The sequence below is a fragment of the Nannobrachium achirus genome (genome assembly GCF_963921795.1).
Source record: "Nannobrachium achirus genome assembly, chromosome: 2".
In the NCBI taxonomy this organism is placed as follows: domain Eukaryota; kingdom Metazoa; phylum Chordata; class Actinopteri; order Myctophiformes; family Myctophidae; genus Nannobrachium; species Nannobrachium achirus.
The window spans coordinates 12,690,756-12,715,877 of record NC_137811.1 but is presented as its reverse complement, the minus strand read 5'-3'; the positions used below and the strand labels follow the sequence as shown (position 1 = coordinate 12,715,877).

The following is a 25,122-nucleotide window of genomic DNA, read 5'->3' as shown; positions in this document are numbered from 1 at the left end:
GCTCCCTGTCCTCTAGCACTGTCCCTTCTTATTTCAAAATGGCTCTGGTCTCCCCATTTCTAAAAAAGCCCAACCTTGACCCCTCCGCGCTGACTAGCTACAGACCCATATCTAAGCTTCCCTTCCTCTCGAAAGTCCTAGAGAAGGTGGTTTTCACCCAGCTGGTCGACTACCTGAGTGGAAACAATCTCTTCGAGAAATTCCAATCAGGTTTTCGTGCACTCCACAGCACTGAAACGGCCCTCCTGAAAGTCGTAAATGACCTCCTCATGGCAGCAGATTTAGGCAACTCCTCCGTTCTTGTCCTCTTAGATCTGACTGCAGCCTTCGACACTATTGACCACGCTGTCCTCATCAACCGCCTGGAGAACTGTGTGGGCATCTCTGGTTCCGCCCTTAAATGGTTCCACTCCTATCTGAGCGATAGACACTTCTCAGTTTGCATCGGCGAGTCGACTTCGTCTAAGGCCCACCTACACTGTGGCGTCCCCCAGGGATCAATTCTAGGTCCCATCCTCTTCTCCCTCTACTTACTTCCTCTGGGAAACATTATACGGGCACATAACATTAACTTCCACTGCTATGCAGACGACACTCAGTTATACTTACCCATCAGTCCCGACGACAACCTTTCCACTGCCAATCTCCATTCCTGCTTAGCCGACATAAAAAATTGGCTGACCGTTAACTTTCTCCAATTAAACAACACCAAATGCGAAATTATAGTATTTAACCCGCCCAAAGACCCAGCTCCCATAATAAATAACCTCGGGCCACTGCTACCCAACCTACAACCCACAGTCAGAAACCTGGGTGTATTCCTCGACTCGGACCTCTCCCTTGAAACGCACATAAAAAAGGTTGTCCAAATTGCCTTCTACCATCTCAGGAATATAGTTAAAATTAAACCCTTTCTGTCTACCCCTGATCTGACAAAGGTCATCCATGCATTTATTTATTCACGCCTAGACTACTGCAATTCCCTCTACTCCTGCCTTTCTAAAAAATCAATTCATCGCCTCCAACTCATTCAGAACGCAGCTGCAAGACTTTTAACTGGCACCAGAAAATTTGACCACATCACACCTATTTTAGCCTCCCTGCACTGGTTACCTATCTCATTTAGAATAGACTTTAAAATCTCACTCATCACGTACAAGGCCCTGTCCGGCCTCGCACCCTCTTATATATCTGATCTACTCGTCCCCTATGAACCGTCTCGTGCTCTTAGATCCTCAGGCAAAGGACTGCTGATCATTCCTACCTGTAATTACATTACAAGAGGTGAACGGGCCTTTTCTTTCAGAGCCCCAACGCTTTGGAATGCCCTACCGGAACATATAAGACTTGCTGATTCTTTGCCCCGCTTTAAAACACTGCTAAAAACCCACCTCTATAGAGCTGCCTTCAACCCCTAGTACATGTGATTTCACCGTTGTTTTTATTGTTCCTTGTATGCTTTTTATATCTTCTTATTTTTGCTTTTCCTATTTCTGATATGATGTTACTGTAACGATATTGTTGATTTGTTTTGTTTTCTTTGCTGCACCTTGGTTTTTACTGTCAAGCACTTTGTGACTCTGTCTTAAAAAGCGCTATACAAATAAAGTTTATTATTATTATTATTATTACTATCAGTGTTTTCTGGGGAAGCTCAAGGCTCAACAAGTTGGAACATTTTTAAATACAAATTCTACATTGCCTTTTGAAATTCTGTGCATTTTTTTTAGAATGGACACAATATATACAGTATATTATATTTGTTTTAATACAGATATGAGATATCGATATTGGCCAGAAATGTCATATGGGCGTGATCCCTATCACTCAACATTTTGACCAGAGGGTCCAAATTGACTATTTAAAATGATTGTAATATTGACTTTGTTGAGATAACAACAGTGAACAGGTGATTTGACGCAGTCTGTGTTTTCCCCAGCTGGAGGAGTGGTGGTTGGACACTGCGTATCTGAAGGTGCGCTCGGCCTCTCAGCTCAATGTGAACTTCGGGGGTCCCGCTCCCTTCCTGGAACACTGCTGGCCCCCCCAGGAGGGAACCCAGCTGCACAGGACCAGCATCAACACCTGGCACACACTGCAGTACTGGGAGCTGATCCGCACGTAAGACACGGACACACGCATGCATGCACACACACGCACATACGCAGACATACAGTACAGTACACACCTACTAGTAAGACACCCGAGGGTGGAATGCAACCTCAGGGTGACATGCAACCTCGCCCTAAAGGGCGAGGTCGCGCCAATTCTTGACAATATGGCCAACCACAGCGTTTCTCTGACGATTCTAGTTGTTGTCATTCTGGGGGGAGTTTGTTCATGTTTTTGTGAGGGTATCAACCCTAGGAGACACGGGGAGAACACGCAAACTCCACACAGAAAGGCCCTATCGCTCACACCCTAGGTTGGGTTGGCGATAGGGCCTTTCTGTGTGGAGTTTGCCTAAACATGGAGATGTGGTACAGAAGGACTCATATATGGGCATAAAAAGTATGTCATGTGACATCACTTCCTGTACAGACAGTCAGACAGACAGCCATTGACTCCGGCCTAACAATGGCTACTGTCTATGACGGTAGTCCCATATGACATGATGTACTAGACTATCTCCATATATAGTGTTATCCACATCTCCATGTTTAGGCCAAACAGATTCGCTCCATTTCTCCATGTATAGGTCCAAATGCCCAACGTTGTATGCCCAATATTTACTTTAGAAAATTATTTCATTGGAATCCAGAAAAGCAAAATCTTTATTTAATTTCAAATGCATTTATTTATAATTATGTTAACTTATGAACTTAAAGACAAATACATTGGACATAAAAATACTATTTTAATACTTGTCTTTAAGCTACTATAGACTGAAGTAATTAAAGCGGTTCATGTTTGCATATGCAATTGTAAATTGAAATCAATAATATATCAGTATTCAGATATTAACTTGAGGGCCGCATTAAGTGCAGGTGAGGGCTGCATGTGGGTCGCCAGTTGCCCGTGTATGTTTTAGATCAGGGGTCGTCAACAGGGGGTCCGGGACCCCTAGGGGGTCCTCAGAGTTACTACAGGGGGTCCTCCAAATCTTTGTGTGACACACACACACACACACACACACACACACACACACACACAGAATCAAAAGACTCACTAGAGTTGTGCCAATTTCATTTTTCTTTGGCTAATTGAAATGATGCAACAAATGTCAAAATCTGTAATGAATTGCGTCTTATCACATTGAATAAAGTCACAATAAATCCTTTTGTATTAAAATGTATTGTGATTCATACCTGGATTGCATCGTAGCCTGAGTATCTGCATACATAGCCTACCATATTGTCTCATAAGAGACAGGTGCCGCCATACCCCATATGAAAGCATTGTGTGTGTTCCAAATGTTGTTGTTGTGTGTGTGTTTTCCAGAGAGTGAAGGTGTGTGTCCCTCTCTCGTGGTGGTCATGTTTCGAGGACGCATCTTCACCTTCAACGCTCTCTGTGAAGGTCACATCCTCACTCCACCACAAATATACAGGTAGAAAAAAACCTATTTGGCTTCACCGTCATGATGGAATTAACCCATTTAGGCCTAGAATTATTGAATGCTTTAGCTATTGAAAAATAGCAGTTATACAAGCCTGCAGCGTGGCACCGGGTGCCGCGCAAAAGCGAACATTTGTAACTCAAATTTTGCTTCTGGGTGGTCCCTGGAACGAAATATTTTGAGATGGGGGTCCGTGGCCAAATATATATCATTTTGGGGGTCCTTCACATGAAAATGTTTGAGAACCACTGACATAGTAGTCTCTCAAGAACAGACTAACTGAGCTCCAGTTAAGTGGAAAGGACCTTTTCTTTGACGATGGCTGGCCAGATTGCTGACATAGAAACATAGGTTTTTCAAAAAACCTTAGAAGGATTCAAAAGACACTTATAGAATCGGTTCAAAATCCAAATTGTCATGATTTTTCAAAAATAGCAGATCTACAAGCTTGCAGCGCGGCACTCGGTGCCGCGCTGTGAGCTTGTATATCTGCTATTTTTCAATAGTTAAAGCATAAAATAATGATACACAATGATGTGTACACGTTCTAAATGACAAACAAGAGACTGCAAATAAACAGACCACATGGGCTCAATCCTGAGTGCTAATCTCTCTCTCTCTCTCTCTCTCTCTCTCTCTCTCTCTCTCTCTCTTTCTCTCTCTCTCTTTCTCTCTCCCTCCCTCCCTCCCTCCCTCCAGACAGCTGAGCTATGTGAAGGAGTATTGTGACAGGCATCCAGAGGGAGATGGGGTGGCTGCCCTCACCTCAGAGGACAGGACGCCATGGGCCAAGGTCACACGTACATAGTGTTTTTATAACTGCAATATTATTGAATGTTTTCTTTGCTTGCTATTTATTATGTTCATGAATTAAATACAGAGGGCTTCCAACGTAAAAAAAAAAAAACCCTGTAGAAGGTCTTATTTGGGATGTTCCTTTTAGGCAGGGTGTTTAACTGTACTTGTACTGTTCTCCATTTTTGTCTAAGAAAATAATCAATCAATCAAAAAACGACCTCTCACTGTGTACAATAGAATAGATCACTGTTTACCCTACGGCAGAGGTTCCCTACTTGTCGGTCAAAAAATATATATTCATTTGGGGTCCTTAGATGAAAAAGTTTGAGAACCACTGCTTTAGTCTACACAGCCTGTAGTGTACTGTACTGTGTTGTCCCCACAGAATAAGAAGCTCCTGGAGACCATTCAGAGCAGCCTGTTCATCATCTCTCTGGATCAATCACAGCCTTCTGCCACCCCGCTGGACTACACACAGGTACACTACACGCAAGCACGCACGCACGCGTGCACGCACGCACGCACGCACGCACGCACGCACGCACGCACGCACACACACACACAATCACACACACACACACACACTCACACACTCACACACCCTTCATCCTTCATCATTGGTCTTGGTTTGACCATGGCTTTTAGGACTTAGCTTCAAGTTATTGATCGAAGTAAGTTACAACTAAACCAAAATGAATCACATCCAAATATCCTGAGAAACTACACTGTTGTAGGAACACCTCTTGGAGGAAGAGTCTGTGACTACAACTGAAAATACTTCTGACTTTGTTTTAGTTAGTTTTGTGTGTTGACTGTATGTATGACTGTTAAACTTTGACCCCTCCCCCCAGATAATCCACCAATCACTGACAGGCGACCCTACCATCCGATGGGGAGATAAGTCCTTCAACAGCCTCTGCTTCTCTAACGGTACATTTGGATGCAACTGTGACGTGAGTCCGTGATCCGTGTTCTGTGTGCATGTATGGACGGATGGACACTATGCATGTGTTTGACGCATGTGGTGTGTTTGTGTGTACAACAGGGGTCTTCAACAGGGGGTCCGGGACCCCTAGGGGGTCCTCAGAGTTACCCCATGTCAAATCTTTGTGCGATGGGGAACATTAGCCGGAAAAGGTCCCCGAAGATCTACAAGCTCAAAACGCCTCGGCTTGTAGATCAGCTATTTTCGGAGAGTTGGTGTGGAGGGAAAAAAGGAAAGACCAGAGTACAGAGCCAATGGTCAAGTTGACTAAATATTTAGGGTTTAAAAGGTTAACTGTCTGAAAATACACATTAACATGAACCCAGCTATCTATGAAATCTATGAAAAAGTTGAATCTGCAACATAATTTTACAATATGCAGTGGGGGTCCCTGCTTCATCTCTCTCTCCGCTAAGCGGAGATAGATTAGCCTGAACATTGTTGAAGACCCCTTGTGTACAGTATGCGTTGTGAGCTTGTAGTTTGGATATTGTAACACCATACACGTTTACACATAGGCGCCGAGTTTTGTCCCTGCCGCTGGGTGCCGAAGCATCGAGCGCCCCCCCCCCCCCCCCCCCCGTCGCAAAAAAAGGGCGTTTTTTTTCTCAAATGGATACTTTATTTACAGTTTGTCAATAGTACACTGGGTACATTTTTACAATGAAAGTTCAGCATGTTTCAACAGTTAAGCACCATAGTATCAAAGTATCAAACAAAAAACTAGCTAATGACATGCCATGGCATTGTATTGATTAGAGAAGACACTGTGCCGTCTCGCCCTTGAATTCGTGCATCGTGCAGTAGTCATAAAAAATAGTAAGTAGTAGTAATAAAAAATAAAATGCAAAGAAAGACAAAATAGTATTAAAACCATGGCCACGCTATTGCAACAGCCTATTAGGCCTATAAAGTGAACACCGCATACAAGTAGGCTACAAGCAGCAAAACAAAACCAAAACAATGTATTTACTTCTTGAGGAAGGTGCTACTCCTTATAGGTGCACGGGATATGAAGTCGTTGGCTATGACATCCATGTCAAGTTTCAGTGCCGCCTCCGTGTGACAGTTCAGCAGAGTAAGGTGGTTTAGTCTTCCTTGTCCCATTGTGGATCGCAGATAGGTTTTCAGTCTCCGCAGACTTTCAGAAAGTCAACAACATCATTTGTCTTGCACGCGAAGGCGCGCGTGCAAGACACCAGTCATGTTGCCATACTTTAGCAACAGGCATGATACATTTATTTTAAGAAGTACATTTTATTTTTTTCCCCCGTTTCTACAGTTTCTTGGGCTGGATATGGCAGCCTGAAACGGTTGTTCAAGTGCAGCTAAACTTGGCATGTTAGTAAATGTGCCACAATACCTTGTTGAAGTGACCATTTTGTTAAATTTAGCATATTTTCCCAGGGTATGGCAGCTGCATACCCCTGCCATACCCAATTGACGCCCCTGCGCAGAATTGCTTTCACAGGGTGGGACAATGTCGGATCTCTGCTCTACATGTAAAGTGTCTTGAGATAACTTGTTGTGATTTGACACTTAAAAGAAATTTGAATTGAATATTACTTCAACTAAATTGTTCTATTTTGTGACATTATTTTTGCAGCATGCACCCTATGACGGCATGGTGATGGTGTCTCTGTATGATTATATTGACAAGCAGCTGAAGGCAACAGGTGGACTGTGGAAGGTAAGGTCCAACTCACAGCTTGTGTTGTATATTTACATGTGCCACAGTTCACCCTTGGTATTAGTGCATTATTGAGTATTATGTAAACACTAGTCTCGCAAGGCCAGACTGTTGCCTCCGCGATTTGGGCAAATGCTCCCGGCATAGAGTCTGGCAAACGGAAATAGAAATGATGAGTGCGAGATAAAGCGGATGTGACGCAACCGCTCCCTTGGTGCAGTAGCAATAACATGTCCTACTGGAAGCGTTATGTCTCCTTTCAATATTTCTGGGGGCGTTATTCCGTCTTTGTCTGGTGTTGTTGGTGTTACTTCCATGATGTTTTCAAACGTTTTCTTAAATTATACACCCATAACATGAATAGGCCACTCGAATGACTTTGTCTGAGCTATTGTGTTCTGTTATGTTTCCAATGGGACTACAGTTCAGTGCAGCAGTGGCTACTTCCGATACTCACCTAGCTGCCGTTCCAGACTATATAGCATTCAGGGATTGTGGAATAGTTGTCTGGCTACGCGAGAGTATGAAAACACTATCCTGAACCGTAGCTCGAGTTGGTTTGGCAAGTTTCAGCACCAGGCGTACACGTAGCACAGCTTGGATGTGGCAAGTCATGCTGTAAGTACTGGGAGCTGATGGTAGCTGTTGCGTTCTACCTCAGCATTCCATCTCCTAGAGGTCTAGCGCATTGAGAAATGGGCAAGACTCTCCAGTTGATACAGACTAAGCTTGTCCGGTTGAACATTCAAAACAAACCATATTATGTTCGGCGTAAATTAGATATAATGTGATAAATTCCGTGGTATCGGATCGGTGGATAGACTTGCGGCAATACTGATACCAGCATTTTAGGCAGTATCGGAAGCATTTCTTATCCTGGTATTGGAATTGGAACAACTGTAGCATGGGTGTAGCGAATGTTAATCACAGAAGAATCTTTAATGCCAGTGAGTTTCAGGTGGAAAAATGTAAACTTATTATTAGTATTTTTTTTGAAAATGTAAAACGGGTCAAAATGACCCGAACAGAACTTAACAAGGGTTAAGCCCCTATCCGATAACGATAACGATAGCGATAACAAATATTGTTTTCAGTTGAAGTGGATGTCCACACCACAACGATAAAGCCGTCATAATATCCCTGAACACAGACATATCGTTATCTTTATCGTTATCGCGCCCAGTGGGAAAGGGCCTTTACACTTGTTGTACAACTGTGTGTGTGTGTGTGTGTGTGTGTGTGTGTGTGTGTGTGTGTGTGTGTGTGTGTGTGTGTGTGTGTGTGTGTGTGTGTGTGTGTGTGTGTGTGTGTGTTCCCAGGGCACAGACACGGTGAGGCCCATGTCTTCCCCAGAGGAGTTGGTGTTCACTGTGGACGACGCAGTAAGGAGGGACATCAGCCAGGCTAAACAACATTACCTGGACACGGTATGGATCAATGTCCACAGTGTTAACAGGGTTCCCACGGTCATGAAATTCCTGGAAATATTTTGAAATTAGATTTTTTTTTCCAGTGCTGGAAAAGTTTTGGAATTGATCAAGGGTCCTGGAAAATACCTCTGAAATGACAAATTAAACATTGTCCAAAATTGTCAAATATTAGAGGCAGAAATTTTGAAAATAGCCGATCTACATGCTCACGTTGTGAGCATGTAGATCGGCTATTTTCACAATAAAACCGTGTTATACAAAATTCCTCAACTCTCTTCAAATAATGATTATTTCAGGGGTCACAGCCTGAAAAGGTTGAGAACCACTGGCATACACTACCTGTCTTTGGGCATTGCGCATAGGAGTAAGCGACTTGTTATTGAGCTGAATTATTGTTATATAGTCCTGGAAATCGGGTTAAATATTCTGGAAAAGTTTTGGAAATGAATTGGTAAAAATGTGCTATAGACCAGCAGTGTCCCAGCATGTTTTGAGCAAATTAATTGAACAATGACCCAGGACACATTATAATTAAAGTTGTATAATCAAAAGTTGAAAAAGAAGCTGCATATATACAGCAGTACCTTACGTATCACTGCTGTGTATTCATGTAAAGGCTTCATGAAAACACGCAGAATAAGGACCGTAGTCCTTATTCTGCGTGTTTTCTGAAATAATAAATTGATGTATCCGACATTTTATTCCACATGATTTCTTGTTACTTAGAACTGTAGAGTCAGTATCCCTGCAAGACTGACATAGCCTCGCAAGCCATCCCGAGTTACGTCATCACCAATGTGCTTCCTTTCTCGGTCTGGTGTCCCTCCCATCGAGTCTCTTTATGAGAATTAGGTTCTCAATTTCCAATCAAAAGGCTGCATTTCGAGCGAACCCGCCTCCCACCGCTCCTGACTGGTCGAGCGGCTGCTACAGCTCTCGCATTTTGTAAACAAACATGGCGGACCCCATGTCCGATGCGAGTTCACAAATCGCAAATAAAAGCTGCATTAAGCGAAGTTTTATCTGAAATCAACGGCATCTCATAACTTAAAAACGAACAACAGTTTGCACCTTTGGAATTTCTGTCTGGAAAAGACGTATTTGATGTTCTCCCGACAATGTTTTGATGCGCTGATGACTACTGAATGGACCTGTCAGTCAAAGTGAGTAACTACGTCATCACGTAATGCATCGTCTATGGAGAACTCCCAGACTCTCCTTTTGGAGAGTCTGGCTGTTGAGTAGCTCTGGTCCATCGCTTTCACCTCCCGTATTGCTCCCGGTGAAGCTCTGACAGACCCGTCGGGAAACGCATGGACTCGAGATTGTCGGCCCCGCCGAGCGCGCAATACTAGTGAAAATAAACAAAACCGTTTCACTACTCACCAAACCAAAGGTAGTTTAGCGTTGTTGAAAGTCTATTCTCCGCGGTGGTAAACCTCTCAGCACCCCACCTACTCTGTAAAATACATTATTTTTGTCATGAAATAAAACGCACACACCTCAGGCCACCTAGCGGCCACCGCAGATACAATGGTTCACAACCCGGAAATAAGCGGCGGTCGAGTTGGATGCACTTTATTTCATGCCAAAAATAATGTATTTTACAGAGTAGGTGGGGTGCTGAGGGGTTCACCACCGCAGAGAATAGACTTTCAACAGCGCAAAACGACCTTTGGTTTGGTGAGTAGTGAAACGGTTTTGTTTATTTTCACTAGTATTGAGCGCTCGGCGGGGCCGACAATCTCGAGTCCATGCGTTTCCCGACGGGTCTGTCAGAGCTTCACCGGGAGCAATGCGGGAGGTGAAAGCGATGGACCAGAGCTAGCTGTTGAGAGGCTAAGACTGACATGCCAAACAGTACATATAGCAGGGCAGGAATGTCATGGAGGCCATGCCACTCTGGCGCCTCAGTTTGGCCTTCTGCTCCTCAAACAAATCATTGTTTTATGTGATGGTCTTTGTGCCCCCAAAACAACTTATACCATTACCAGGGCTCAAGGGCCTTGTCTATAAAATGATGAAATTCCAGGCCGTCTACACAGTGAATAAGAACTATGCAAGACACATGTCAGTCCATGTGTGATTGTTTTGTTGCCCTATCCTGCCCTCTAGTGGATGAAATGGTTGAATTTAGAAATAACATATGGAGTGACCTACAGTATGTGACCAATGCCACTTGCATTCAGAACGGTTATGTAGGCTATATACAATACAGGGGTTGACACTAAGGTCTCAAAGGTACTTGCCCGTCAGGCAAGTACAGGTCATGTTCTACTTGCCCAAAGGTCACGCCCACTTGCCTGAAAAGTAAAGTGTCCATTATAAAATGATAGGTAAGATTTTTATTACTTTCTGGGGCTGTGCATAAAAAACATCTTATACCTCAATACCTCCAAATACCAAATACAGTACCTACACTTTTTATTTTATATTTTTATGTTTAGCAACAGTAAAAACAGCACTAAACAGTGCTCTCAAATGAGCACTTGTCCGGTCGCGCAACCTTAAAGCAAACTTCACCTGCCCGAAGGTTTTATTTACCTGGGCAGGTGGGCAAGCCTTAGTGACACTGCCTGCAGTACATTATCCACTCTGAACGAGAGTATATCCGTAACTTGAACCTGACAGTGTTTCTCTGTGTGTTTGAACAGAGCCAGGACCTGCAGGTTGTGTGCTACGCTTTCACCTACTTCGGCAGAGCTGCCATCACTCAGAGGAAGCTCCATCCAGACACCTTTATCCAGCTGGTCATGCAGCTGGCCTACTACACCATGCATGGAAGGTACTGGACAGTATAGTAGCTTTGCTGTCAACGCTCCTTTCTCATGTCTTTTTAGTATACATCTGCTTTACAATGCACATTAACCCATTAAGACATGAGGCAGATTCTACAATGTTAACAGTTTTCTTAAAAAAAAAAAAACATGTTTCTATATCAGTGCATGGTTCTCAAACTTTTTCCTGTCAAGGGCCCACAAAATGATATGTGTTACTGTATGTGTATCAAAATGTTGTTCCAGGGACCCCCAGAAGCTAAGATTTTAGTTAAAAATATCCACTTTAAAATAATATATATCAAAGATTTTCACAAATTTCATGTGTGGCATGAAGTGACACACTATGAGCTTGTTAGATATGCTTTTTTGAATAGTAAGTAGGCCTTGCCGAGCCATGAGGCCCATAGGAGCCTATAGTATAGAGCCTATCTTTGGTATGACCCCGAGCTCCTAGTCTCAGGGCAGACACTCTAACCACAAAGCCACTGACCTGCAAAAAGTATAAAAGGATGGTGAAAGTGGTTAAAATGGTTCAAATAATAGCTACGATCTAAATGCTTTCCCGATCTTAAAGGAGTAGTTCACCCCCAAAATGACTATATAAATTATAGTATATAAAAGGACATTGATTTTCTATTGAATTCCAACCATGGTATAAACCACCCGTTCCCTGCTTCTTCTCTCAGACCTGGAAGCTGCTATGAGACGGCCATGACCCGTAGGTTTTACCATGGGAGGACTGAGACCATGAGGCCTTGCACCCTGGAGGCTGTGAGGTGGTGCCAGGCCATGCTGGACCCCACCTGCACTGTAAGTACCAAGGGTTGTGAAGGCGAACTTTGACAGAGCAACAAGGAAAGAAGCATAGAGCAGTGGTTCCCAAAGCATTTAGCTTGAGACCCAAAAGAGAATGTTGATGTCTCCCTGGGTCCCAAATTACATCAGACGTCAGTGCTCTATAACGGTTGACCAGACATTTCATGTGTAGTTTTCACGTCCCTTGATTCAATATTTCGATTTTTGACTTTCATTTTACTCAACATGCCCCCTTCCTATACAAACCCATTGTAAGCATGATAGACCCATTGAAAACACCTGGCCTTTAATTGTTCTGGTGACTGATTTTAGAATTAATTAATTTAATTATATATCAAAACCCTGAGGAAGGCTGTTATAGTCAAAATGTTGTCTATCTAAATAAATGATATGCATTGTGACTGAAGAGCTGTGCAGCCTCTTTCTTTTCAACCAAAATAATTATATAAAATGAATGAAAAAAAGTAATTGAAAAAACATTATTAGATGTATTAGAAGGACAATATCAGTCACCAAAACCATGGATGTGTGTTTTCAGGAACTAACATGGTTAAAATGGAGTTTGATTTAACAATGGGTTTGTATAGGATGGGGCCATGTCTGATACAATGAACCAAATATCAAATGTCTGAATCAAGCAACATAAGAACTGTCTGGGGTGAAACACAAACGCCTGAGTGGACGTTAAAATGACCCCACACATGTTTGAGAGTGAAATATCCCTTTAAAGAGGTGGTGCCATAGTTTTGTACTTTTTCTGGTTTTCATGTGTCTAGGAGGTTGACTTCATTAGACCCCCTGGTGTGGTTGTTATGAGCAATTATGCATTCTCTTTTTATTTGGGTTTTTAGCTGGAGGATGCCACCTGCTGGGTCAGACGTGCCGTTCCAAAAACACCCATACTTATTACATCATAGAATCAACCCCTCCCCTCTTACCATTCACCCAACACATGTGGGTGTGGCTAACTTCAGCTGGGTCACCACCTACCATGACAACCACGCATACCAATGAACTGGTGGGTGTGGCCACATAAAAACATCATTTTAACTCTTTCTGTACACTTTTTTGGAAACGTTCTTCCTCCTAGTATAATCATAATAGTAGATAATCATGTTTTATAGAGGGGAAAATCATGGCACCCCATCTTTAACTCTTGTAAGGATCCGTTTGGTTCCACTTGTACACCCTCTGAGTTAAATGAACACTAATGATTGTTAAAACAGATCCATTGTGTTGATGTCTTTGTGTCAGATGGATGTCAGGAGGAGAGCTCTGCTGCTGGCCGTCCACAAACACAACAAGCTGATGGCTGAAGCCCGCAATGGACTGGGTCAGTTATGTGTTACTGTATGTCTCTGTAGAGCGTTGGTTCATGTCAAGGACCCCCAAACTGATAGGCCACGGACCCCCATCTGAAACTAGTTCGATCCCCATAAGAGAGGATTTGTGTACATTTAAAACAATATTTTCAACATTATTTTTCTAATATATTTTGAATTGGCTTATGTACAAGCCCACAACGTGCCACAATGCAACGCGTTATGAGCTTGTAGATCGGCGTTTTTCGAATAGACAAATGATTACATAGGGTTAAACTGGTTACATTGATTTTGGAATGCATGCCCCACCCAGTTATGCTGAACTGATTTCCTGCCTCAAGGATGTATTATGGGGGTCCCCGGACCCCACTAGAGTCTGGGCATTTTACCTTTTACTTTCTTATTCTTTGCAAGATGAAGTAGTCAGTCGAGAAGATCGGTCGAGAATTCAGCGAGCTATGATGGTTTTCATTGTGGAGAGACCTGCTTCAATAGACATACATGCATTAGGACTAGGACTAGGGCAGAAACCTTGTATCTCCAAGTATACTTTTTATATATTTTTTTTGCAAATGAATGCCGTACTTCATCACACAAGACAACAGTGTCGCACAGTAGTGAAATAAGCCAAGCTATGTGTGCTTGTAGATCGGCTATTTTCACAATTTTAACACTTTGAGTGCCAGCCCCCCCTGGCCCCCGTCCCTTACCAGTGCCACCATTAGGTCCCATTCATTCTGCCCCGATTCCAGGGAATATATTGAAAATGATCCGATATTCACATCGGAACAAAAATGGGAGGTTTGGTAAAAGAGGATTTTTTTTTTTACCAAAAAATTTTTGGAGTGATTTCGGTGAGCGGTTTTGGAGATAGGTGCTCGAGAGTGCGCACTGCGCAAACCAGTCAATAACCTCAGAAATCTAGATTCTGAGATATTTGAGTTCAAAGAAAAAAAACTTTAGGAAGCCATAGCGACAAATTGGTAAATGGTAACGGAACACAAGTACCCTTGACAGAAAGAATAGCATGCCTACTTTATTTTCTGCAAAAAAAGTGAAAAAAATATTGTACCATCGTCTAGTTTCAAGGGGGCAAAGTGAAAAAGTATGAAATGACTCAGAAGGTGGAAATTGCCTTACATTTTGATAGAACTATGCACTGTGAATTCACTGTGTTTTTACCTGGTCTAGAAGGTCAGGAAGACAAAAAGTCAGAAAAGCGATGTCAACCTTTTATTTTATGGCAACATCGAACCCTAACCCTGGTGAGTACCTCACACATCCAGCATGAACATATTTATGTTCAACAATATTTACAAATATTTCCAAAAAAAAAATCACAAATATGACTTCACAAAAATAAAATATAACTGGATAAAAGTAAAATAAAATAAATGTGCAGCAAGTAAAGAATAAATAAAATAATATAAAAGTCAAAAAAAAGGCATTCAACAAGCCAACATTCAGGAGTCAAAGGCACCACAAATCAAGGTCAAAGATGGTACTGTTCACCGTGTGTGTGTGTGTGTGTGTGTGTGTGTGTGTGTGTGTGTGTGTGTGTGTGTGTGTGTGTGTGTGTGTGTGTGTGTGTGTGTGTGTGTGTGTGTGTGTGTGTGTGTGTGCGCGCGTGCGTGTGTGTGTACCTCAGGTGCCTCAAAATGGCCTGGTACCTGTTCCTTGCCATTGTTCTGGGAAAGTACGGCATGGCAATGTTTTTTTGACCACTGCATGGCAATCTCCGGCTTGTGAACGATAGCTGTGAGGAAGAGAAGTCCCAGAAAGTTCTTCAGCTCCCCTAGAGTGACATTGGTCCAGGCAGCGAACCTACAGTGTGTATGACCTATGCCTGACTCCTCCGCTCTCGCTATCTCCGCCATCATACTGTCCTCTGCGTTGTCATTGGTCTGGTTGCAGATCGGGCTCCCATCCTTCCTCCATCCAGTCAGACTCCACGGGCCCTGTATATGATAGAAATAAATACAAAATACTAAATGAACGTGCTTCTGTATAATTTGTATGTTCTTTAGCAAAGGCTGTCTCACAAAAGTAGTGAAAACAGCAGATCTACAAGCGAGGCGTTGTGTGCTTGTAGATCGGCTGTTTTCACTAGTCTAAATAATTTCAAATGTATGTATATATACGTGGCCACTGAATTCTATAGGCTCTGCTTTGATACAAATTTGATACAGATTTGAGATCGATTTGATAGATTATTATGTCACACACACACACACACACACACACACACACACACACACACACACACACACACACACACACACACACACACACACACACTGATTGTATTACTAAACTATCTATCTAGGTATACACACACAATAAAAAACTAAACTATAAAGAAATGTATTCTTACTGGAAGAAGTTGGAGGAACTTCATACACCTACTACAAACCATGGATTGACATCTAGACCTACTGCACATACAGTATGAAACAGAGCTGATACCTTTATGTACTATGAGGAAAATAATGCTGCTATTTGTACCCTGTATATATATAAAATGACAATGCAACATAGCTCTGTTTGAACAATGCTGTACCCCCTCCAACTGTATATTTTCAACTGTTTTTTTTATTGTATGTGTGATACTTGCTTTGGCAATGTAAACGTATGTTTTCTCATGCCAATAACGCTCCTTTGAATTGAATTGTATATTACCAAATGCACCCTACGTGGAAAAAAAACAATAGCAGGTCAGGCTTATTGACATCGGTTATTGATTGATTGAAGAATGTATTACAAGCTTGCATTAGAGTAGACCTACAGATTCATGGCTCATTTCCACAGGAACACACTTTATGCATATCATACAGTGGTGTGTTCTAGACTTTTTTTGAGGGCATACGATCAGCTACTATTCGTTTGGCCAGGGCAGACGCTATAGTACATAATCCCTATCAAATACGCTACTTTGAAAGGTTCACGAGGGCAGACGCCGTTCATATTTTATTGTTCCTCCATCACGGAGGTATAGAGGCCGGCGCCTGGCGGCGCCGTGCCTGCGAGGGTGTCCCAAGTCGGGCGAGGTGTGGAGGGTAGTCCCCGGTGAGTCCCCAGAACACAGCACTGATCTCATATAACATTGAAAGACAGACAGACGTATAGAACATATTGAAACGTAAAAAGCATAGCTTTATAATGCTTACCCGGTTCGCTGATCGCAGCACACCTCAGCAGTGCTTCCTTCAGGGCAGGGGGAGACAGAGCACCGCAGCGACCGGGTCGTCCTCCTTGGCTAAGTCCACGCACGGCCTCATTTGGGTGTATTAGCGCCCGCTGCAACTCCGCTCTCCGGGGCCATACCTATCGGTGCAGCCGGTGGGCGCCGTAAGATGATACACTGCTCCAAACAGCCTGCCTCCGGTCCGGATCACCGCCGTAGCTCCTCCGTCCACTGTGGATGGCTGGCGACGTTCCTTGGCTCCCCCGACACAGCAGCAAAAACACAGAATTCTCTTCAAATCGCCGGCATCAGCGTTCAACGGCATCACCGTTCATCCTCACGCGTCGCCTCAGTCAAGTCCCAAACGCAGCCGCGCAGCAACAAACGAAAGTCCAACTGGTGCTTCGGGTTTTGATTATGGTCGGTGGCGGCGCTGGGCAGCTGCGGGCTTGGTGTCCACGGCCACGGGGCATGGTTCGGCTGCCTGCTTGGTCTCCATGTGCGGCCATGACTTGCTCTCTGATCAGCGGAGCAACGGTCCGGTAACTGGGACGGCGTTTTCTTTTTTTACAAAATGGACGCCCCCAACCTACAAAGAAACTAGCCCTTCCCTTCCCCCACTCCTCCTAGGTAAAACCTCTACCTTCCGATCTCTCTCTCTATCTCTATCTCTCTAAATAATACTACATCTAATGATTTTATAACTAATTCTAGCTCATTCTCTCAATATATCTCTCTCTCCCTCTGATTGCTGTGTGTCCGGACGGTAAAAGTCACTGAACTCTTTGAGACCCTTGTTTCTGGGGGGAACCGGCCAATCAGCATGCTTGAATTTGGTCACATAAGCGTGTGATGTCATGCAGGGGCGTCAATTGGGTATGGCAGGGGTATGCAGCTGCCATACCTTGACAGGGGGAAATAATAAAAATGTACTTTTCATCGTGCCTGTTGCTAAGGTATGGCAACATGACTGGTGTCTTCACCAGACACCAGTCATGTTGCCATACCTTAGCTTGTTCTGAACTGACGCCACTGAATTGTCATGCATGACGACCGTCCCATCGTCCAAAAGGGCTGTATCTTGGTTACCGCATAGATCCAACACTGTACTACTGTAATATGAAAAAAAAGCATCTGGCGTCATATGACGCCAATATTATTTTCTGGCATCATTGCCAAGTGCGTGTCTGACGTCATATGACGCCCTGGCACTCAAAGTGTTAAAAAGTTAAAAATAAAAATAATAATAATAAATAAGGTTTCCACCCAACAGCAACGATATTTGTGGCAAACGGTTCAGTGAGAAAGGGATGACGTCGCTCATATAGTAATCTTTTTTTTGGGCTTTTATGCCTTTATTGATAGGACAGTAGATTGACAGGAAACGGGGGTAGAGATGGGGAGTGGCATGCGGCAAAGGTCGTCCGGATCGGGAATCGAACCTGCGACGCCGCCAGGCATCCATGCCTAAGTGGTATGTGCCTGGACCAGTAGGCCATCGGGCGCCCCACTCATATAGTAATCTTGCGTTCTGTTGGTTGATGTTCCCAGGGTTTGACAGACACCTGCTTGGCCTGTCCCTGATTGCCATGGAGGAGGGACTTCCTGTGCCAGATCTGTTCCTGGACCCGCTGTACGCCAAGAGGTCAGTGGTGGAAAATACATTACTGAGTCACTGCACTTGAGTAAAACATTTAGGTGAACTTTCTGTTAAAATTAACACATTGGCCGCTATAAGGCGTCAATTAGTCTTTTCATTGTTTTATAGCCATCTACAAGCATCTAGGCATTGTGGGCTTGTAGATCGTCTATTTTTTGGCAAAGAGGAAAGAGCAGACCAGTACAGGGTTTTGTTTTTTTTAATAATTGAGGGTTTAAGTGGTTGACTGTCTGAAGATACACATGAATCCAACACAACGCTACACAAGTCTATGAAATCTGTGAAAAAGTTTCATCTGCAACACAATTTCATACATTGGGTGCGTTCCGGTGTGCATTTCCGAACGCACCCAATATGTACTGGGGGTTCCTGCTTCATCTCATCGTCAGCTAAGGGGTCCTTGACCTGAAAAACGTTTAAGACCCCTGCTTTAAACTATGCATGTGACATGTTTTCTTTGTTTTTTCCCCAGTGGTGGAGGGGGTAACTTTGTGCTGTCCTCCAGTCTTGTGGGTCACACTACAGTCCTGGGCGCTGGAGCTCCCATGGTGCACCACGGCTACGGTGTCTTCTACCGTATCACAGACGACAGGTGGGTGGACAGATTTTATTATTATACATTTTTTCATCATCTCTTGGAACCTATGTTAACACTTTCTATACTTTATGTACAGTACTAGTAAGACACCTGAGGGTGGAATGCGACCTCAGGTTGACATGCGCCAATTCTTGACTATCTGGCCAACCACAGCGTTTCTCTGACGATTCTAGTTGTTGTCATTCTGGGGGGAGTTTGTTCATGTTTTTGTGAGGGTATCAACCCTAGGAGACACGGGGAGAACATGCAAACTCCACACAGAAAGGCCCTATCGCCAACCCCACCTAGGGTGTGAGCGATAGGGCCTAAACATGGAGATGTGGAGAACACTATATATGGAGATAGTCCAGTCCATTATGTCATATGGGACTACCGTCATAGACAGTAGCCATTGTTAGGCCGGAGTCAATGGCTGTCTGTCTGACTGTCTGTACAGGAAGTGATGTCACATGACATACTTTTTATGCCCATATATGAGTCATTCCTTACCACATCTCCATGTTTAGGCCAAACAGGTTCGCTCCATGTATAGGTCCAAATGCCCAACGTCGAGCTTGACAAGGAGGATACCGCACATTGTACCTCATCCACCCTTTCTTCTCTCTCCTTTTGGTATCTTTATCCTCCTCCTCCTTTTTTTCTTTTTTATTCTTCTCTTTTTTTCACAGCCGCCCCCATATTTACTTTAGAAAATATATATTAAATTCTAAGAACGTTTCGAGTACCAGTTTGATACAAGAGCGAATAAGCGCTACACTTCTGGAATCCTGTGCGTCGACTTAAAGTCGGATCCAGGCCTAATAACTTTATCTAGCCGCCCCGTTGCCACCTCCTTGTTACATTTTCTTTTCTGAGACACATTGTACCTCATCCACCCTTTCTTCTCTCTCCTTTTGGTATCTTTATCCTCCTCCTCCTTTTTTTTCTTTTTTTTTCCTTCTCTTATTTTGTCTTTCTTAATCTTGTTTATCCTTCTCTTTTGGCTACTGTCTATGACGGTAGTCCCATATGACATGATGGACTGGACTATCTCCATATATAGTGTTATCCACATTTCGTGACATTTCCTGACATCACACTGACATCACTCCCTTACAGAAGGAAGGTTACAGAAGGAAGGTTACGGAAGGAAGGAAGGAAGGTCACTCAAGCGACACGGTTTTCCAGAGTATATGCGACCTTCGGACGCAATAATTCATTATTTAGATACTGTGTGCCGCCATTGACTGCACTTCATTCTGAAGTCAAACCCACGGAAGCCACTATCTTGTCCATGTTGTGGAAATTCACCATGTTGTGATATCGGTCAAGGTTTTCACACGGAAAAGAAAAATTGTTACCGCGTCTGTCCGTCGCTGAGATACGGACTAGGCCAGATCACATCCCATATATGGGGATGACCTTGACGTCATTACCAGGACGTCATATGGACTATAGGATTATTGTTATTGTTTGTAATGTTAGTCGAAATATGAGCATGTAATATTCTGGGACATATCTTGACTAGTTATGATATTTATCTGGCCTCGATCGGACCCTCCCTGACTCATTCTGTGCCAGATGCCAAAATGGCTCCAAGGTAGCTGTGCCGAGATTTTGTATGTTTTTCTTTACTATGCAATGAAAAAAAAAAGATTTTTTTTTTATAATTTTTTTCCCCACAGAAACAGACACAGTTGTTGTGATTCAGTGGCAAAAAGAATTATGGCAATCGGACAAATGGTTCCAGAGATAGAGCTGTTTGAATGAAAAAAAGTGTCCATCCACTAGAATGGACACACATGAACACACATTTTCTCAATCAGCTAAACGAGGGAGCGAACACACAAACAGAGAAAAGCATCTCTCTGATCTCAGGTCATTTTGACATCTTTAGAAAAAAAATATATATATTTTTTTTTTCTTTTTTTTTCTTTTTTTTTTTCTTTTCTGTTGGTTGAAATCAGGTGATATTCTTTGCCAGATCTGACTAGTCATGGTTTGACTTGATCTGGCCCCAATCGAAACATCAATGATGGTCCAGGTCCTGAACATGCTTGCTGGGATGGGACTGATGCTTACAACGTGTCAGTTTGTAGATCTCCTGTTTGACCACGTTGAAAGTGGTGTTAAGCTTTAGATTCAGAACATAGTAGAACTGACTGAGCAAATATGTAATTTTCTCTTTCTTTGATTGCAGGATGGTGGCTTCTGTGATGGCATGGAAATCACACCCACAGACAGACGCAGAGCAGTTCTACCAGAACCTGTGTAATGTTACTGAACCCCTATAGCAGTGGTTCTCCACTTGTGGGGTCCTCAGATGATTAACTTAATGTGCAACATTGTTTTCTCTCTCAACAGTAAACAAACCAAGTTAAAGTTTAAGTGGATAGAGGGTATCTGCACATTTCTAAAGTGACAATTTAAGGACTATAGGATATAACTCGGGAAACCCGGGATATGGCAGGGAATTAGTTAATTCTTCTAAAATGACAAATTAAAGGAGATATAGTCAACTTTTTCTTGAAAAACGGATGCTAAAATACAAATAATGTTTCGAAAATATGTTATAAAAAAATTAAGCTTCATATGTGTTTCTTCTCAAAAATGACCACAAAAAGCGAAAAATAATGATAAAATAATCATTTTGGCTGTTTTCAGGCTTACTTTGTTTACATCCCTTTCTATTCTTTTATATGGAAAGGCCGAAATTGTGAAAATAGCCAATACACATGTTCACAGCGCCTCGCAATGCTATTTTCACAATAGAACCGCGCTATACAAAATGTAATGTCTCAACTCTTAGTGCTCGTCAGGGTGGGGGGTCCCCAGTTAAAATATGATTATTTTGGGGGTCGCGGCCTGAAAAGGTTGAGAACCACTGCCCTATAGAAAACACCTCACAGCTGTAACTGACTGCCTCAGGAATAACAATCATTGATTGATTATTAATGTACATACTGAATAGAGATGTTTTGTGAGGATTAGAGACATGGACAGGGACCTGAAGTAAGGCTTTTTGGTCAGACTTGACAACTAGCTTTACCTGAAAGCATGCACTTAAACACTACAAATAAAACAATTAATTTGCACACGTAAGCAGAGGATAATTTCAAAAAAGTAAAAAAATAGAAATGGCACATTTATTTATGCACTAGACATTCCGGATTTCCTGTTCATGTTTATAAAACACTTAAATCGGAAAAATAAAAGCTATGCATTTCAATACATCATGTGTTCTGTAATTTGTCACATTTGCTGTATAGGTTGGCAATTTCTTTACAGAAAAGCTTGGATTTTATTGTTTGTAGAGTAACACCTTGGACGTGGGTGACGTGACGTAACGTTTTCGCTGTCCTCTGTGTTAAACATGTATAAATAAAAAATATATTTGTCAAAAACCTTCTGAATATTGTGCAGGACATTAAGCTTTATGTGAACTTACTCAAGATTAAAACATTTCATTCCTCATTTCTTCAGAATTTTCAACCAAACATGGCAAAACTCATATGGTGTGACTGTCCTGACCTTGTTTCTCAAAGTGGGAACTTGAATAAAACTAAGAAAAAGAATTGCTAAAAATCATTTGAAAATGAATTTAGGCTAAAAAAAATGTCTATTTGTGAGCCTATATCTTTTCAAAGTCAAAGCATAATGTTTTCAGTCATTTCTGATCAAAAACATTTTGTCCCCCAAACCAAAATCATTTGGTGTGACACTAGTTTGGACAAATTAAACAGGCAATTATTTGGACACCTATTGGCTAGAGAGGTCCTTCTTCTGTAAGGCTATTCAGCACTCCCAGCACAACTGCAAGACAGGTGTCTGAGGTGAGTTATGATTTTAACATTTTCATGAAATGCCATCTTGTTGAAACTTTGACACACTCACCACTTTGGATGTCTGTTGGTGTGACACCTTTTCATTAAAAAAAGCTTAAGTTATTTGAAGTTTTGGTCATATTTTCATGTAGATCTAGGTTGCTTTGTTATAGCTAGCATGCTGTTAGCATGCTAATGTGTACATAGTAGCCTCAAGGTAAACCTAAATGCAGAAAACGTAATATGGTGTGACACTTAATCATAATGGTGTGACATGTTTGCTTGTCACGCCATATGACTTGATTGTCACACCATATGATTTATACTGTATTTAACTACAGATATAACAATAAATAACAAAGTTCCATGTTTCTTTTGTACATTTAAACATTTGTTTTAAACATTTTTACATAAAATGTAATTTAGCTTCATTCAGTGATACTTCAAATTCATCAGACAGAGCAGAAACCCCTTCACAGAAACCTTAACATATTGTTTCAATCTAAACAATATTTTCTCTTTGTCTTAAACTATACATTCCATTTTCTTTTGTCAGCTGGAAAATGACAAGTGCTGAGAGAACGAGAAAGTACAGGGAGAAACTAAACAATGACCCAGCAAGGAGAGAGGAGCCAAAGGGGCGAGACTGCATTTTCTACGAAGAGCAGGAGGTTGTCTGTGGCATAGCAGAACCGCAACAAGGCAGCCGGTTTGCTACCCTCACCAAATACGACTGGCTGATGTACAATACAGTCTAAATGTATAATCTAATCTGATCTAATACTTTTGTACTTTCACTCACTGGACTGGACAGTGGACAGTGTTAAGGTAGGACCCGAGACAAAACTAGCGAAAATAGCTGATCTACAAGCTCTCAACACGTTGTGCTGCGAGAGCTTGTAGATCAGCTATTTTCGGAGTTGCGCAACCCAGCACTCTTTAGCTAGTGGAGATGTGGTGTAATGTCATGATTCCTAATTACATTTGTTCAACACAAAATGCTGTGTTCAAGTTCAGGAGACTTTGGAAAAAAGCAATTTACCTGAATGCTGAGTTCTGTTTCCACTAATTGGTGTTAATAAAATGTTGCCTTGGCTCCAAGTGTGGCTATGCGCCTTATTGTCTCTTTAGGATCCTTCTGCCGTGGGCCGGCAGAAGACTTAGGTGTGCATAGCATTCCTGTGCACATCCTCATCATCCATCTACTACTACAATTCTTTATTATCCCATGTTAAAGCCCTACAATAATATCCTGTTCAGAAATATTAAGGCCATGTTATCCTGGGTAATTGTTTAATCAATCAGTAAAGTTCAGTACTCACTAATGGGTAGGTTAAAACACAGTTTGCTTTGACACATGAAGATATGATCATACGGTGTGACACTAAATCATTTGGTGTGACATTCCAAATAGTGAAAAATCATACCTTTATTAATGATTAAACCAAAAAAATGTTTATGGATTACATAGAGAATATTATCAGGAAGAGTCACAAATATTTGTGTAATTTTAGAGAAAGTTTTGACAGAATACATTTAAAATATGTTGTAAGATCATGAACATGGGCCTCACACAGAGTGTCGATTATGAAAAAAATATACAGATATAATTAATTTTCAAAAAACTATAGTGGATCACTGGTTAGTTATGATAAAGGACTTTGATAAAGTGAGTAACTTAAGAAAGATGTACTCCATTTTCATTTTATGAACAATTATTTTCATGTCACACCATATGACGATTTTAGGCACAAGTACAACAAACTGCTGAATAAAGTCTGATTCCAATAAAATATCTAAAAACAAAATGTATTTCCATAAGGTTGAGAGTGAGTAGAACAAAAGTAAATAACTTTTATGCCTGCAATTTAAAGTTTTTTTAAAAACACATTTTTTGGGGCGTCACGTCACTGACCCACATATTATACAGCACCACTGCAGATGATGCTCTGTCTACTCAATCAGTCTCCAGCATTCCAAGTCGGGCAATATTCATTATCATTAATATTCTTTGGAATTCATTGACACTGTTGTTGGTAACAAAACTGCCATTGCACATGTGCTGAAGACCGAATGTGAAATTGTACGAATTGTCAGGCCTATTGAGTTACGGTGCTGTACAGTAGGTATTATATTTTGGTTAAAACAACCCCCCCAGAGACCCCTACTGAACAAACATTCTATAGTAAGTATTGCTATCAGAATAGTCTTCTGACTAATGTAAAACCTTCTCACCAGAAGGAGGCAGCAAAAGACTGACTGTTAACTCCACCTTCCAGCAGTGCCTGCTAAAACGATACTTATACCTGTCCCAAAGCTATTATAAAATACAATTATATAGTGTACAATTTCAATAACTTTTTTACAAAACGAATAAATGGTATTATTGAAAACCTTCCAGTTTTCAGGCCAAGCTGGGCTGAGTTGCCACTAAACTGTCTCTTCCACTCTTCTGGCCACTAACAAGTCCCTGCATATTGTATCTGTACAGTATCAG

At 42.0% G+C, this 25,122-nt stretch overlaps 1 pseudogene across 1 annotated transcript in view; it reads left to right on the top strand.

Moving 5' to 3' along the window:
• LOC308296519 (peroxisomal carnitine O-octanoyltransferase-like) overlaps window positions 1-22,016 on the top strand; it is a 34,470-nt pseudogene extending 12,454 nt beyond the window's left edge. Inside the window, exons 4-16 of the transcript XR_013963374.1 lie at window positions 1,940-2,121; window positions 3,446-3,550; window positions 4,259-4,352; window positions 4,743-4,835; window positions 5,209-5,310; window positions 6,949-7,032; window positions 8,352-8,459; window positions 11,117-11,247; window positions 11,929-12,052; window positions 13,313-13,391; window positions 18,116-18,209; window positions 18,697-18,816; window positions 21,002-22,016. The product of XR_013963374.1 is annotated as a peroxisomal carnitine O-octanoyltransferase-like (transcript). The remainder of the gene's footprint in view (window positions 1-1,939; window positions 2,122-3,445; window positions 3,551-4,258; window positions 4,353-4,742; window positions 4,836-5,208; window positions 5,311-6,948; window positions 7,033-8,351; window positions 8,460-11,116; window positions 11,248-11,928; window positions 12,053-13,312; window positions 13,392-18,115; window positions 18,210-18,696; window positions 18,817-21,001) is intronic.
• Window positions 22,017-25,122: the final 3,106 nt, after the last annotated feature.